General features: G+C 42.2%; 1 protein-coding gene across 3 annotated transcripts in view; it reads right to left on the bottom strand.

Annotated features, from left to right (window-relative positions):
* SGCD (sarcoglycan delta) overlaps window positions 1-14,101 on the bottom strand; it is a 573,229-nt gene that overhangs the window by 109,276 nt on the left and 449,852 nt on the right. The gene's annotated exons all lie outside the window — the stretch shown is intronic.

A 14,101-nucleotide genomic window follows, 5' to 3' on the forward strand; every position in this document is an offset into this window, starting at 1 on the left:
GCTAAACACATATTCATATATCTCCTATTGGTTAAAAGCTTTCTAAACACACAAGACAGGGTTTTTGCCTAAGTCTGGGCTAGAGAACATGGCTACCTGTTACTATTTAAATATTCTTTAATGTCTGAGGCCTATTTTCCTGAAAAGTGGTTTCTATAGCATGTTATCCATGGGTAGGTTTAAGTGTCTTGTGGGAGCACTGATCATAGGAAAATCCTCAGAAACAGTGGTTTTTTATTTATTTCATAATATGAATTATTGGTTTTCTCCTAATGGTAATGTGCATTGAAAAATGCTTTTTAAGGAAGTGAGTTAGGTTCTGTCTCATCTAAGATTTAAAATGCACTGAGTATCAGCGAAGTTGTAGAGTTTTCACAAATTTCAAGGCTAAGCACTTTGAAGGTGGCTGTCAGCTTCTGAAAACCTTTCCGACATGAGCAACAGACAGATGTGAGACAGAAATTTTGAGTGGAAAAAGTCACTTGAAGTAAAGTAATCCCATTGTGTCTCCTGGCCTGCTGGTGGCCGTTAATAAGCCGCAAATGCAAAATATTTCTAGTCGTTACAAGTCGTTTCCAGGATACATACCAAATATTTTCTTTTTAGGAATTAGGACAGATTCTCTGCCCAAAAAGTACAGATAATTAATTCGCTTAACAAATATTTATGGAGGGCCAACTCCATAAATGGTTTTGCGGGGAAAACAGATTCAGACTTTTTCTCTTTATGAGCTCACAAAGAAAAATTTCAAAAAATATATAAAGTCTCTAGCCATTCTAGGTGCGGTAACATTCACTATCTTTAAATAACTAACAATTACCTACTATGTGCCTCGCATGGTACTAAGGTAATACTGAGTGGGAAGATCTCATCTCTGCCCTTATGGACTTTTATCTGGCTAGACAGAGAGATGCTAGAGAACATATTTAAGCTGATTTTTAAAATTATAATTATGTAAATCATGTATTTTCAATGAGGGCGATGCAGCTCCCAAGGGTACAAAAATTGGCTCTGGGAGGCACAAGAAATCTTTCTCTAAGTATGAAGCCCAGATATACATATAATGATACATGGTGTATCTGTGATACATAAGTTGCAGAGGGAAGTGAGTAGGAAAAAAAAATGTCTGAGATGATCCCTTAAAAGGGTGATACCAAAAATAAAAAGGCTGAGAAGCACTGTTGTAAATGCTCTGATTAGGACAGGGAGCTGCTGGAGCTCTGAGCAGGCATCTTGCCCTAGTGTGGAGAACCCTGAGAGCTTCTCTGGGGAAATGACAGGCACTTGAGATCTGAAGACGGAGCAGGAGTTAGTCCAGGAGAGATGGTTTAGATGGAGGCAGGAAGAGAGAGGGCACCAGGAGGGAGGACACAAGAGCCAGCTCACTGCTTTTAAGGAGATGTATGTAGCTTGGCTAGAAAGAACGAGACTGGAATGAGCTAAGGGTGGCGAGGTAGTCAGGGGTGAAGTCACAAAGAAACGTTCAGGCCATGTCAAAGGTTGAGAATTTTAGCCTAATAGGATAAGAAACCATTAAAAGGATAAAGACCAGAGAATGATGATGCTCAGAGACGTGTTTTGTTTTGTTTTTTTAAATAGTATGATGGCATATACTATGGACCTACTGCTCAGTTGTTTTTGTTTTTTTAATTTTTATTTACTTATTTGACAGAGAGAAAGAGATCAGAAGTAGGCAGAGAGGCAGTCAGAGAGAGAGGGGGAAGCAGGCTCCCCACTGAACAGAGAGCCTGACTTAGGACTCGATTCCAGGACCCTGAGATCATGACCTGAGCTGAAGGCAGAGGCTTAACCCACTGAGCCAACCAGGTACCCCCCTACTGCCCCAGTTTTAAGCACAGTTCATCCTCCCTTGCATTTGTCCATGCACAGAGACTGGAAACACAAACGGCTGAACTTTTCAGACTCCCTTTGTGGCACTAAGTGGCTCTGTGATACAGTCTGGGCCAGTAAAATGTAGGTACAAGTGTCTGGGGAGATATTTTCTTCCCAAATAAAAAAGCAAAGCCTGACAAAGAAGGCTTTTTGTTCTTTACTCTTCTCTGAAATACAGAAGCAATGCTTTGAGGCACAGCAGCCCGATGTGACCACAGGAGCAAAAGTGACATTGCTGAAGGTGTGCAAAGAAGGCTGAAGGAGTCTGATTCCTTTATGATGCTGTTCTGCTGTAAGCCCTACAGATCGCACCTCTGGAATCATTATTACATAAGAAAAGTAAACCCCTGACTTGTTTAAGCCACTGTTTGTTGGGCTGCCTGTTATTTTCCAACCAAATCTAATTCCCATAGTTATAGGATCTGATTACACTCTGTAAAATGCAGGATGGGGGATCAAGAGCAAATGCGCGCAAACCAGAGGACTACATCAGTTACCAGGCAAGAAAGGAAGGCGGCCTAAACTAAGTAACTCATAATGCGAAAAGTGGTAAGGGTGAATATGAGAACTACTAAGGAGGTAGTGGTAAGGATGACATGAGAGGTGAAGGGGGTAAGACATGTTCAAGTTTGGGGGCAGAGCACAAGTTCAGTGTTGCTTCTGGGGACCTGAAGGTATCAATGGAGTTTCCAGATTCAGATGTTCATGTAGTATATTACATTACTCAAGGGAGTGTTCTAAACCACTGGTATAGAGAATTTTGGAATACAGGTGATTTTGGACACCAAGAGAATGGGTGATATGATCTAAGAAATGGTGAGAGTGAAATAAAAGGAAAGTCACAGTCAGAATTTTAAAGGATTGCGGGTATGGGAACATGAACTATCAAAGGAAACTTGAGAGGGAGGAAGAAGATCAGGAATGAGGTAACACAGACAGCCAAGAGGAAAAAGTCCTTCAAAAAGGCAGAAGGCATTACCTATGCTAATTGGTGCTTAGCCGTAGGAGAGGAATTAAAAATGTCCATGAAATTTAGCAACATGGAGGCCATTTAGATCATAAGAGCCATTCTATGAAGAACTGAAGGCGGATTCTTGCGGGCAGGGGGAAGTGGGAAGAGAAGAAATGGTTATAAGCAAGATCTACACATTTTTGACAGAAGAACTATAGTAAGACTGGATATTAGATATCAGAGTTTAAAGATCCAGCTCTGGTTGGTAACCAGCGTTTATAAGAGCATAGGCTGCTCTGTGGCACAGAGCACCCATAGGCTGGGTAGAGGCACATGGGCTCAGCTGCTTGGATGCAGCTAGGCATAATGTGGATATTTGGGCTCATCTAGAGTGGGGACATTAGCAGACATGTATATTGAATAAAATGTAACAAGTTCACGGTTGTACGGGAAGACCGGGAAGAGGAATAGGACATCAGACAAATTATTTAGCCTCTTCAAGCCTCAGTTTCCAGCTCTGTGGAATGGGGATAATAACAGTAGGTTACTTTGTGTGTGTATATACACACACATATTTATGTATGTCGTGTGGACTGGGGATAATAATAGTACTATATACATATATGTAGCTACATACACACACACATGTAGTATTATGCATACCTGGCACATCAAAGTGGTCACTAAATAATATATATGATTTATTATAATAGATGATGTTGATGATAAGGACAGACGATAAAGCCAGAAAGACAGAATATCATTAAATAATTTGAATGGCAACCACGTGGAAGAGCAAAGTAAGATGGGTTCCCCTTCAAATACTCTAACAATTCAGCTGAGCCGGCCATACCATCAAGGTGCACATTTTACATATTTTTGTCGAATGTGAAACCGCAGAGCAATTTAAAGATTCACGTAGAAAAAATACTCTGGCAAGATATGAAGAGACAAGTAGTTTAATTAAACAAACTCTACTTTAGAAACCAATAGACCAGAACTCATGCTCGGCGTATCATTAAGCCCAAACTGGAAAATATAAAAGGAATCATCCAAGCAGCAAGCAACCTCATTTCAGTTTCTTATGACTATACTATTTTTTTTTATAGTAAATAAAACCACAGAGTAAAACAAATAACTTCAACTCGTTGGGTTTGTGTTGCAGAGATGGGACATCAGAGCAGGCGAGCTCTGAGTTAGGACGGTGTATAAATACTGGACACCATGGAGACTCACACTGTGTGTCCCACAAAGGATGGGAATGTGGCACTCTACCACTACTCCCCTCCAGGTCCCTTCTGGGGATAGGTGGCCAGAATCAGGCCCACAGGGCAGGGAGATGGGGGGCAGAATAGATAGGAACTGCACATGGTCAAGTTAAGGACAGCATTGGTTCTGCCTCCCCTTCCACCTGGGAGTGAATGTTCGATGGGAGCCCTGAATACACTGCTTCCTTAGGCCAGATCTCAGTTTCCAAGCAGCTCTCCCTCTGGGACAGCAATCAGGACTCTGGGACTCCATGGATGCTAGTGAGACCTCAGATCACAACACACACATGATTTTAAGGACTTCCTGGTCCTTGAAAACCATGTGGAACACTCTGTTCCCAGAACCAAACAAGTGGGGTGTGGTGCTTTCCTACAGAGAAGGAAATTGAAACATTAATTGAGGACTATGGAGAAACACTGTCTGAAAAATAATTGGACGAACTTAGAAAGTCATTTCCAGGGGATGAAGATGATGGGGACTTGAAAAGTGAGGGCCAGCAAGTTGAAATCTTAATAAAAGCAGGGGAGGTCTCCACACTTTAAAACACTCAAATGCTTTAATTTCAGAATACATCTCATTATGAAAGCAAGCCTCAAAACAGGTGTACTTTATAGGTGACTTAAAGGGGAATTTTGATGGTATGATTTTTACCTTACCTTATGCACAACATGTTACTTATCAACATCTATTTTCCTCTGCCAACAAAATATTGCTACTATTCATGTAAGCAAAGTACCCAGTCAAATAACTGCCTCCCCAGACTCCCTTGAAATTAGGGGTGGCCCTTAGGACATGGTTTTGTCTAACTACATGGATAGAAACCTGCTGGGGCGGGGCATTGCGTGAGCTATCTCTGTTTTCATAGGAAGGTACAGATATGGTTGGTTCCATTCTTCTTTCTGATTATCAACATAATCTCTAGCTGTGAGAGCCATCTTCCAACCATGAGACAAAGGCAAAGAGGATTTCAGATATGTTGACCGGATGTCACTAAGCCACCAGCAATTGTCTATCATTGGACTTTAAAAAAAAAATTTTTTTTAATATTTTATTTATTTATCTGAGACAGAGAACACAAGCAGTAGGGAGGGGCAAGGGGAGAGGGGGAAGAAGGCTTCTCACTGAGCAGGGAGCCCCATGTGGGGCTTGATCCCAGGACTCCAGGATCATGACCTGAGCTGAAGGCAGATGCTTCATTGAGCCACGCAGGTGCCCCTCACTGGACTTCTTCTTATGAGAGAAAACCAAATCCCTAGTTATTCATTTGAGCCACCGTATGAGACTTCTGTTACTCAGCCCTGCCTATGGCTCAACAGCCTTCCTCCCCCAAGACCAGGGAGAGAGAAGCCAACTGACCCTTTAAGATGGTCATACTCTTTACATAGAACTCTTTTGCCATAAGCCAAATGATCAAAAGTGGGAAACCACTCACTGTAACTTCTTGTGAAGTATCCTTTCATCGATTACTGAGTAGAATGGTTTTCCCATTCCATCTTCTCAGCCGGAAAGTACTTTTGTTTGTTTTTTTAGTGCATCAGATTCTTTAAGACCTGGCTCAAATGCCTCCTCCATAACAGAATGTTCCCTGGTCCTCTCTCAACTGTTACTAATCACCCCTTCTTTGTGCTTCCGTCATGCGTAACTGATACAGTGGATGAACACTCATTCTATTTCGTGAGATGTTTCATGTGTGTTACCTTCACCACAATGGAGGGCCCATGTCATGGGAGCCTTTGCTCTTTTCTAGAAAAGGAACATGAACTTGGATGTTTTGAATACAATTTCCCTTAGGCAGGAGAAGCTGTGGAATGAAGCAGAAGCTTCTAGAGGGAAGAGGTCTGAGCTGGTTGGTAGCAGCTACACCACTGTGATAGCCTGATATGTCTCTGTCCAGGAAAGTAAATTGTTAAGGCCATAGCTATGTGGTCTCTATGGTATAGTCGGCCTTCTTTCTAGCAGCTCTCTTGCAACCTTTCCAGTTTATTTCAGTCAGTGCAACTTCCCAGCACCCAAGTGTACCAGGTTTCCTGTCTGGTTTGCAAGCTTTGATAAATTCCTGTTTTCCTACAACAAAAAGCTCAACATTTTACCATGACATGATCAGGCTTAGTCTGCCTCTTTGTCTGTGGCTTGGTAATTTTTAAAAAATATTGATTTGTGTGTGTTCTCCCCATATTTAAAAAAAATTAATTAGCTAATTAATTTGAGAGAGAAAGAGAGGGAGAGAGAAAGTGCAAGCACAAGCAGGTAGAGAAGCAGGCAGAGGGAGAGGAAGAAGCAGACTCCCCACTGAGCAGAGAGAGCCCCACTTGGGGCTCGATCCCAGGACCCCAAGATCATGACCTGAGCTTAACCAACTGAGCTACCAGGTGCTCCTGTTCTCCCCATATTTTTATCTCTCAACTTCAAACAGATAGTCAGACCCTCAGCATATCTTTGATATTTGTTTGTTTCCATAAAGAAGTATTATTTATGGTACATAGTTCCGTAAGTTTTGACAAATACAGTCATGTATCTACTACCATAAACCAACACAGCAAATTTCAGCACTTTGAAAATTCGCTTCTCTTGCACTGTCCTGTAGTCTATCTCTCCCTCAAGCCCCTATTCCTGGCTCCCATTATTCTCAGGCCCCACAGTGATGCCTTTTCCAGAATGACATAAAAGTGAAATCGTTCCGTAGAGAGTTTTGGGTATGGTTTCCTCCATTTGGCAAGACGCATTTAAGTTACACAACGGAAGGTTTTCAGTGGATCAAAAGCGGAGCTGCCTTAAATCAGCAGTTACTCCTTTCCGTGGTGAAGGCCTAATCCGAGTGGAGAGTGTGCTGGCTACCCTCCCAGGGAGGGGAAAGAGAAGAGTGCCTTGGAGGGATGCCAAGATGAGAGGCAGATTTTTGCCCCTGACTTAGAATAATTGCAAGATGTAAGGTCCTTTGAGGACAGTCACCCCTAGAGAGGTGGCAAACTCTCAGAGAACACAGCTGTGTCATGCCCCAGGAAGACAGGACCCTTGGCATAGGAGTCCACAGCCTCAGCAAAGACTCCTGGGCCCTCTCCATGGCACGCAAGTTGACAGCTGACGTCCTTTCAAGTGACCACACAAGCTGGAAAAATGAGGGTAGCAGAAGTCATCTCGGTGGACCAAGATTGAATAGTCTTGCCCATATTTTTAAAAAAGATTTTGTTTATCTATTTAACAGAGAGGGAGCACAAGCAGAGGGAGAAGCAGACTCCCTGATGAGCAGGGAGCCCAGTGTGGGGGCTCCATCCCAGGACCTTGAGATCATGACCTGAGCTGAAGGCAAATGCTGAACTCACTGAGCCACCCAGGTGCTCCTCCATCCTTTAAAAAAAAATATTTTATTGTTTTATTTGTCAGAGAGGGAGAAACATTTTCTTGACACCATATATGCTTTCTTGATTCTTAAGTAACCCAGTGACAATGGAGATAGAACTTCCTACCGGACTACTATGGGAGTTTGAAGTCACGTTAAGGGAATAAAAGTCATTTCATTGGCTGATATCTATTAAGCGCTTCCTATTTGCCAGGCATTTTTCTAAGCATTTCACATGGATTAACTCATTAAATTCTCACTGAACCCATGGGAAGTCCATACTCTTATAAATGCGTGTTTTCAAATGACAAAACTGAAACAAGAAAGGTTTCAGAGAGTGACGGTGGGAACCAGGATGGGCATTTAGGCAAATCTAGCTGCAGAGCACATCCCTAACTTCTTGCTGAACATGTTATTTCTTCCATTGTGAGCTTGGGAACAGAGACATGTTCTAAAAATCTCCTCCTCCAGGAAAAGACCACCAAGGAAAAGTGATGGCTGGTTATAGCCAATTCTCTGCTGAGGGGTTGTCTAGAAGCTTTTGTCTGAAGTGCAACCCATTACCCCTGACCAATCAGATTCTAGCCTGAAAACTGAAACCAAGCAACCCAGAGGACAGTTTCTGTGAATGATAGGTACGAGCCAATGCACTCACACTCAACTGACAATCATGCTAAGAGCTTTCACAGAGATCGTCCCTCCCTTTCATCTTCATGACAATCTGATGGTTGAGAAATAGGAGGTATAAGAGACTAGGTAATAGCAACCAGTCATGATGGAGATAGAATTTCCTACCAGACTATTACGGGACTTTGAAGTCACATTAAGGGAATAAAAATCATTTTATTGCTGTTGCAAAGCTAATTACTGATAGAGCTATGATAAGAAACTAGACAAAGCAGTCACCTGGCTTCCATTTTTAACCTTCAAATAGAGACGGAGGGCTGGCAGCCATGTTGAAAGGTATGTCAGAAAGGGCATCTCCACGAGAAAAAAGTGAGTGAGCAGAGCAGAGAAAAAAGAGGTCACATGACCTTTGAGGGGCAGGGCTAACACTTGCATTCTGGGAGGTTTCCTCACACAGATCTCAAAACACTTGACTGAACGTAGATCTACAGCCTGAAGTGAGCTCAGCCTCTTTGAAGAGAAGATACCACTCGGGAGGCAGTTCTTCATTTGTGAAGGGTGGTGAATGGTGGTTGAGACTTTCCAGTTCACTTAGTTTGCTATGTTAAATCCAAGCTATGGCAACTGTAACAATCTTACCACCCTTTGACTTTGACATTTTATAACAGGCGTTAAAACCTGACTTGCTACTCAAGCAGTGTTAGGCAATAGAGCTATGGAGAAAAGACAAGAGCAATTAAAAATAATAATAATAAAAAAAAGGTAGTTACATTTTCATGTATCCTTCGCCACGGCAAATCATTGAGACTTTATCAAGAATCCAAGTCTGAATAAATAATTTTAAGAGGAGATGTCCTACCTGCACATGAGGCAAGGGAAAAAGGTTGAACGATGACAACATCTTTGACTGTTAAACATTCCCTCACTCTACTTCCAGTACTAGAACAGTTATTTGCTTTGGGTCAGTCTACCAGGGCTGAGAATCACGTGTTTCTTCGCACATACCCCACAAACACACAGAAGGGAATGTGAACCAGGCTGGCCAATCAGAGTATCAGATTCCCCAGAAAGACTATTTGCTCTGAGAGCACATTACCCAGGCAGGGCCCATCACCTCCCTCTCTCCCACAATAACTGCTATGGCTGTCTGGACAAGGGTGTTACCATCTGTCCCTCGGGATACTGTCTGCTAAGGCACTTCCCAGAGAAACTCTTGCACCTAGGATGAGATGTCAAAAGCTCCAGAATTGGCCCTTTCTGGAATTTTCGATGATGTGAGGGAACAAGTTCCTTCCTTCCTTCTTTCTCTTTTCTTTTCTTTACAACTTTCCTCAACCCTGCTTAAGATTGCTTTCTGGGGGCACCTGGGTGGCTCAGTGGATTAGGCCTCTGCCTTCCACTTGGGTCATGATCCCAGGGTCCTGGGATCGAGCCCTGCATCAGGCTCTCTGCTCGGCGGGGAGCCTGCTTCCCCCCTCTCTCTCTGCCTGCCTCTCTGTGTACTTGTGATCTCTGTCTGTCAAATAAATAAATAAAATCTTAAAAAAAAAAAAAAAGATTGCTTTCTGTCACTTATCATTGGAAGCCCCCTGAATAATGCATGCTTTTCCTCTTGGGTGGAGAAGTCCATGCCATGACTGTCCCTACCACTCCACATCATGAAAGCAAGGAGAACCGCTCTCTGGGGCCCGCAAACAAGTCTGCCTTTTGCAAGAAATCATCATTCCCATATGACTCCACTTCAAACACCTGCCCAATATGCAATGGAAATCCACAGGGCAACAGAAGCCAGTCGAGTTTCACTATCAGAAAAGAGTTGTGAAAGCAAGTATGCTTAAGTGGCCTTCTGGGCTGAACTGATCTAAGACAGCTTTGAGGGTATTTAGCATTTTTCTCTCTCTCTCCCCCTCTCTCTGTTTAACAGTCCAGGGACAAGCACATTTTGTGAGACTTTTACAGCTTTTTCTTCTATTCCTGTAAGCAGTGCTGATGTTACACAGGAGGAAAAAACAAAACAAAACACCACCACAACAAAAAACGGTGTCCACGAGGTCTGAATTATTCAGTGCCAAAGAGTATGTTCTTAAATGTTGAACCGATTATCTTTTAGAGGAAAAAGAAAAAAGAAAAAAAGCATGTGTCAAAACCCAAATCTGTAGAGCTTTATAGTTTGGTTTGGGTATTTGCTAAGTGTATCTTGTGCTGCTCTGTCAATCCAAGTGACAGTTAATCAATACTAATCTGAGGCCAGTTGATTCTTCCCTTTCCATAAACAGGATTAAGGTATACGACCCATGAATATATTTTATCCCAGGCTGTAAATCCATATGCTTTAGTGTAAATGCATTAGCATCTCTTTTTAAATGGAATGCACTGTGTATACAAGAAAATAAAGATGAATTACCAAGTTGTCCTGAAAAATGTCTTTCTGATCCATTATGAAAATGTTCCAGTTTTCAAGGCAGTGGTAAGTAGATCAGGAATTTCCCATTATTTTATATTGTGATCTATATGCCCGTCTCTGGGGCTACCTATTAAGTTAACACTCAGAACATCTTATGGATATATTGTCCTTCCTAGTCTGGGCAGGTGAATTTTTTACTTATTTTTTCCTTTGTTTGTTTCTTTGTTTATACCTTCATTCCTCCTTTAAGTCCATATTTATTTCGTGTCTACTGTGGTTGGGAGATGCCTAGGGACCAGAGAGAAGATGCTTAACAATCATCTACAGACCTCCACCCCCAATTAGCCCTAATATTGGCTAATTTCTCCATGGCCAGCTGGGGCAGTACATACCTAGGGTCCAATATTCCTATGCTGGACCACTTTGGTGTGTTCATACACACGAGAGCTTGGTCAAAGCAACTTCATCTTTTTTTTTTTTTAATTTAATTTTTTAAAATTTGTTTTATAGACATATAATGTCTATAGGAGTACAGGTCTGTGAATCGCCAGGTGTACACACTTCACAGCACTCACCATAGCACATACCCTCCCCAATGCCCATAACCCCACCACCCTCTCCCTACCCCCCTCCCCCTGGCCACCCTCAGTTTGTTTTGTGAGATTAAGAGTCTCTTATGGTTTATCTCCATCCCGATCCCATCTTGTTTCATTTATTCTTTTCCTACCCACCCAAACCCCCCATGGTGCATCTCCACTTCCTCATATCAGGGAGATCATAAGATAGTTGTCTTTCTCCGATGGACTTATTTCACTAAGCACGATACCCTCTAGTTCCATCCACGTTGTCACAACTTCATCTTTTAATGTCCCTTTATAGTTGATGGAGATTTTTATACAGACATTTAAATTCTAACACACACCTATATGAAGGGAGTGGAGATGAGTATAAGTGACTCATTTAAGGCCGAGCATCTAACGAGGCCAGGACTACACCAAGTACTAGCACTAATACTGGATGAGCTAGGATAGTATCTACCTCCTAGTTTGTTGTAGGGCCTTGCTGTTCACGACAGAGCACAAGGAAAGCACTCTGCAAAGTGCCCGGAACACAGTAAGAGTACTGTGAATGTTAATGGTGAATGATGTTCCTATTTAGCAATAGACATAAACCACTGTCTATCTGTCCATCCATGTGTTGCTCTGTCTACCCAGTCATCCACCTACCCATCCCTCCTTTACTATGGGCCAAGTACAACAAAAGGCACAGAAGATTCGGTGTTGAGGAAGTCCATGCTCTCGAACCTCTCCCAGTCCAGAGAAAGACTTTCAGTCTTTGGAAATTGTATGTGACATCAGATTTCACAGATGGGACGATGAAAAAGTAACAGAACCATAGCCTAGACCAGAGACTAGTGAACTAAAATCCTAGGGTTGAACCCCTTTCCACTTTTTTTTTTTTGTTTTAAATAAAGTTTTGTCAGAACACAGTCAAGCAAGCATAGTGGTTGTTTTCCCACTACAACGGTGAGCTGAGGAGTTGGGAGAAATAACCTGTGGTCACAAATCTAAAACATTTACCATCTGGCCCTTTAAGATAAAAGAGCCCTGGCCTGGATTACGGCATCTCTGCATCCTTCTCTCAGCCCTTCCACTCAACATCCCTTGGAAGTTAAGGTAAAGAAGGTGATGGTTTGCCTTCTATGGGCCCTTCAGCTTATTTACATCTGATAAGCCCTAAATGCAGAAAAGCTCTTTATGATTTTGACACTACTGATTGTCCCAGGGGAATTCTCTCTCTCACCTTGTCTGGGCAGCTACATAACCTTGTGAACATATTCTTCCAAAGCATGAACTCACCCTTCTGTGGTCCTACTTCTTCTCTCCTCTTATTTATTGTCTCTTTATGATGCCCCAAACGTTTTTAGCAATCCTTGGCTCCCTTATGATCTCATGCTTGGCCCAACTTTTTCCATTATGTGATTCACTGGGCAAAGAACACCATTCTTGTGTTCCTGTGCTAGATTTTTTTCTTTCTTTTTTTTTTTTTTTACAGCATTACTCTGGGTTTTATTGCTCAAATTTGCACTGGGTGATATACTGAGGAATTAGAATTTCTCTTTTATAATTATTATGTTGCATGGGTATTTTAAATATTAACTTTGGCTTATCAAAAATGTTCAAGATTCCTTTTTTAAAAAGATCTTATTTGTTTAATCAAGAGAGAGCAAGAGAAAGCTCGAGCTGGAGAGGGCGGAGAAGGAGAATTAGGCTCCCCATCAAGCAGGGAGCCGGATGTGGGACTCGATCCTAGGACCCTGGGATCACAACCTGAGCCAAAGGTAACTGACTGAGCCACCCAGATGCCCCGGAAACATTCAGGATTCCAAGAAGAGCAATGATCTGGTAACGGTACTCCCGGTGCTTTCATCACCCTATGCTATTTCATAATCGCAACAACAACACACGTTAGATACTATTTTTATCTTCATTTGCAGATGGGGAAATGGAGGTTTTTACAGAGATGATTAACTTTCTGAATGATAAAAAATAGTGAATTTATTGAGAATTTTGTATATCTCAGGAACTGTGGTAATCTGCACATGGATTATATTACTTAATTCCTACAGCGACTATCTGGAAAAGCAGGACTGCCCACCCACGCCCAGCTGAGCGGGGCCGCTGACTTGCTTATGATCTCACCTCAAGTAATCAGGGAGCAGTAGGACTTGACACTGAGACCTGACTGAGGTCTGGAAGGTATGTTCTGAGGACTCCCACGGAAGCCTATCCTGTGATACATTCACACATACCTCCTCCCTCTTCCTCTCCACTGAATCATATGTAGAGCCTGCATGTAGCCCCCTTCTTTGAGTAAGCAGACTTGAAAACATCCTGGTTAATGACTTTCTGCGGTTTGGAGATTGGAGTGGTAGAACAGCTGAGAGAATGGAAGAAGGAAAAGACAAAAGCTGTCTTGGGGATACCTTCTGCTTGATGGGAATCCGCTTTGAGCGCCCACCGATGCCTGACTCTGTTTATTTTTATTTTTATTTTTTTGCTACATCTTATCTTAAAAATAAACCCTAGTCCAAGTTCTCATCAGCAATGGAAGAATAAGATTGAAACTCCCGTACATTAAGAAACACATCCTCTATCATCCTGATTTTGGATTTCCCACCAAACTTACTATGTGATTTTAAACCTTTTAACTGTTCTGGGCTAAGCTTCTGCATCTATACGGTGTGCATAACCCACTTCCCGGCCTATGGCTCAAGTCCATCATGAAGACCAGATGAGAGGTGAATGAGCTTTTCAACCTAGACGGCAAAGTGCAAATGCCAGCAAGAAATGGCCCCAGATCAGAGAATCCCCCTGGATCAATAAAGACTACTTTTCACTCTTTACAAACCGCCCCTTTCATAAGTATGCACTCTTAAAGTCAGATTAGTAAACTATATATGATTAATTTAAGATTAAGAGCAAGACTTTCATCTAAGTCATTAAAGTCTCTCTATACATATTTCCAAAGCTCCCCAAAGGTCCCATTTAGGGACACTGGACGCTGACAAATCAATAAGCCCAGTGTCAGTTTTTCTGAATGTTCCTACTCAGGCAAT

This window comes from Mustela nivalis (genome assembly GCF_964662115.1).
Source record: "Mustela nivalis genome assembly, chromosome: 3".
Taxonomy (NCBI): Eukaryota; Metazoa; Chordata; class Mammalia; order Carnivora; family Mustelidae; genus Mustela; species Mustela nivalis.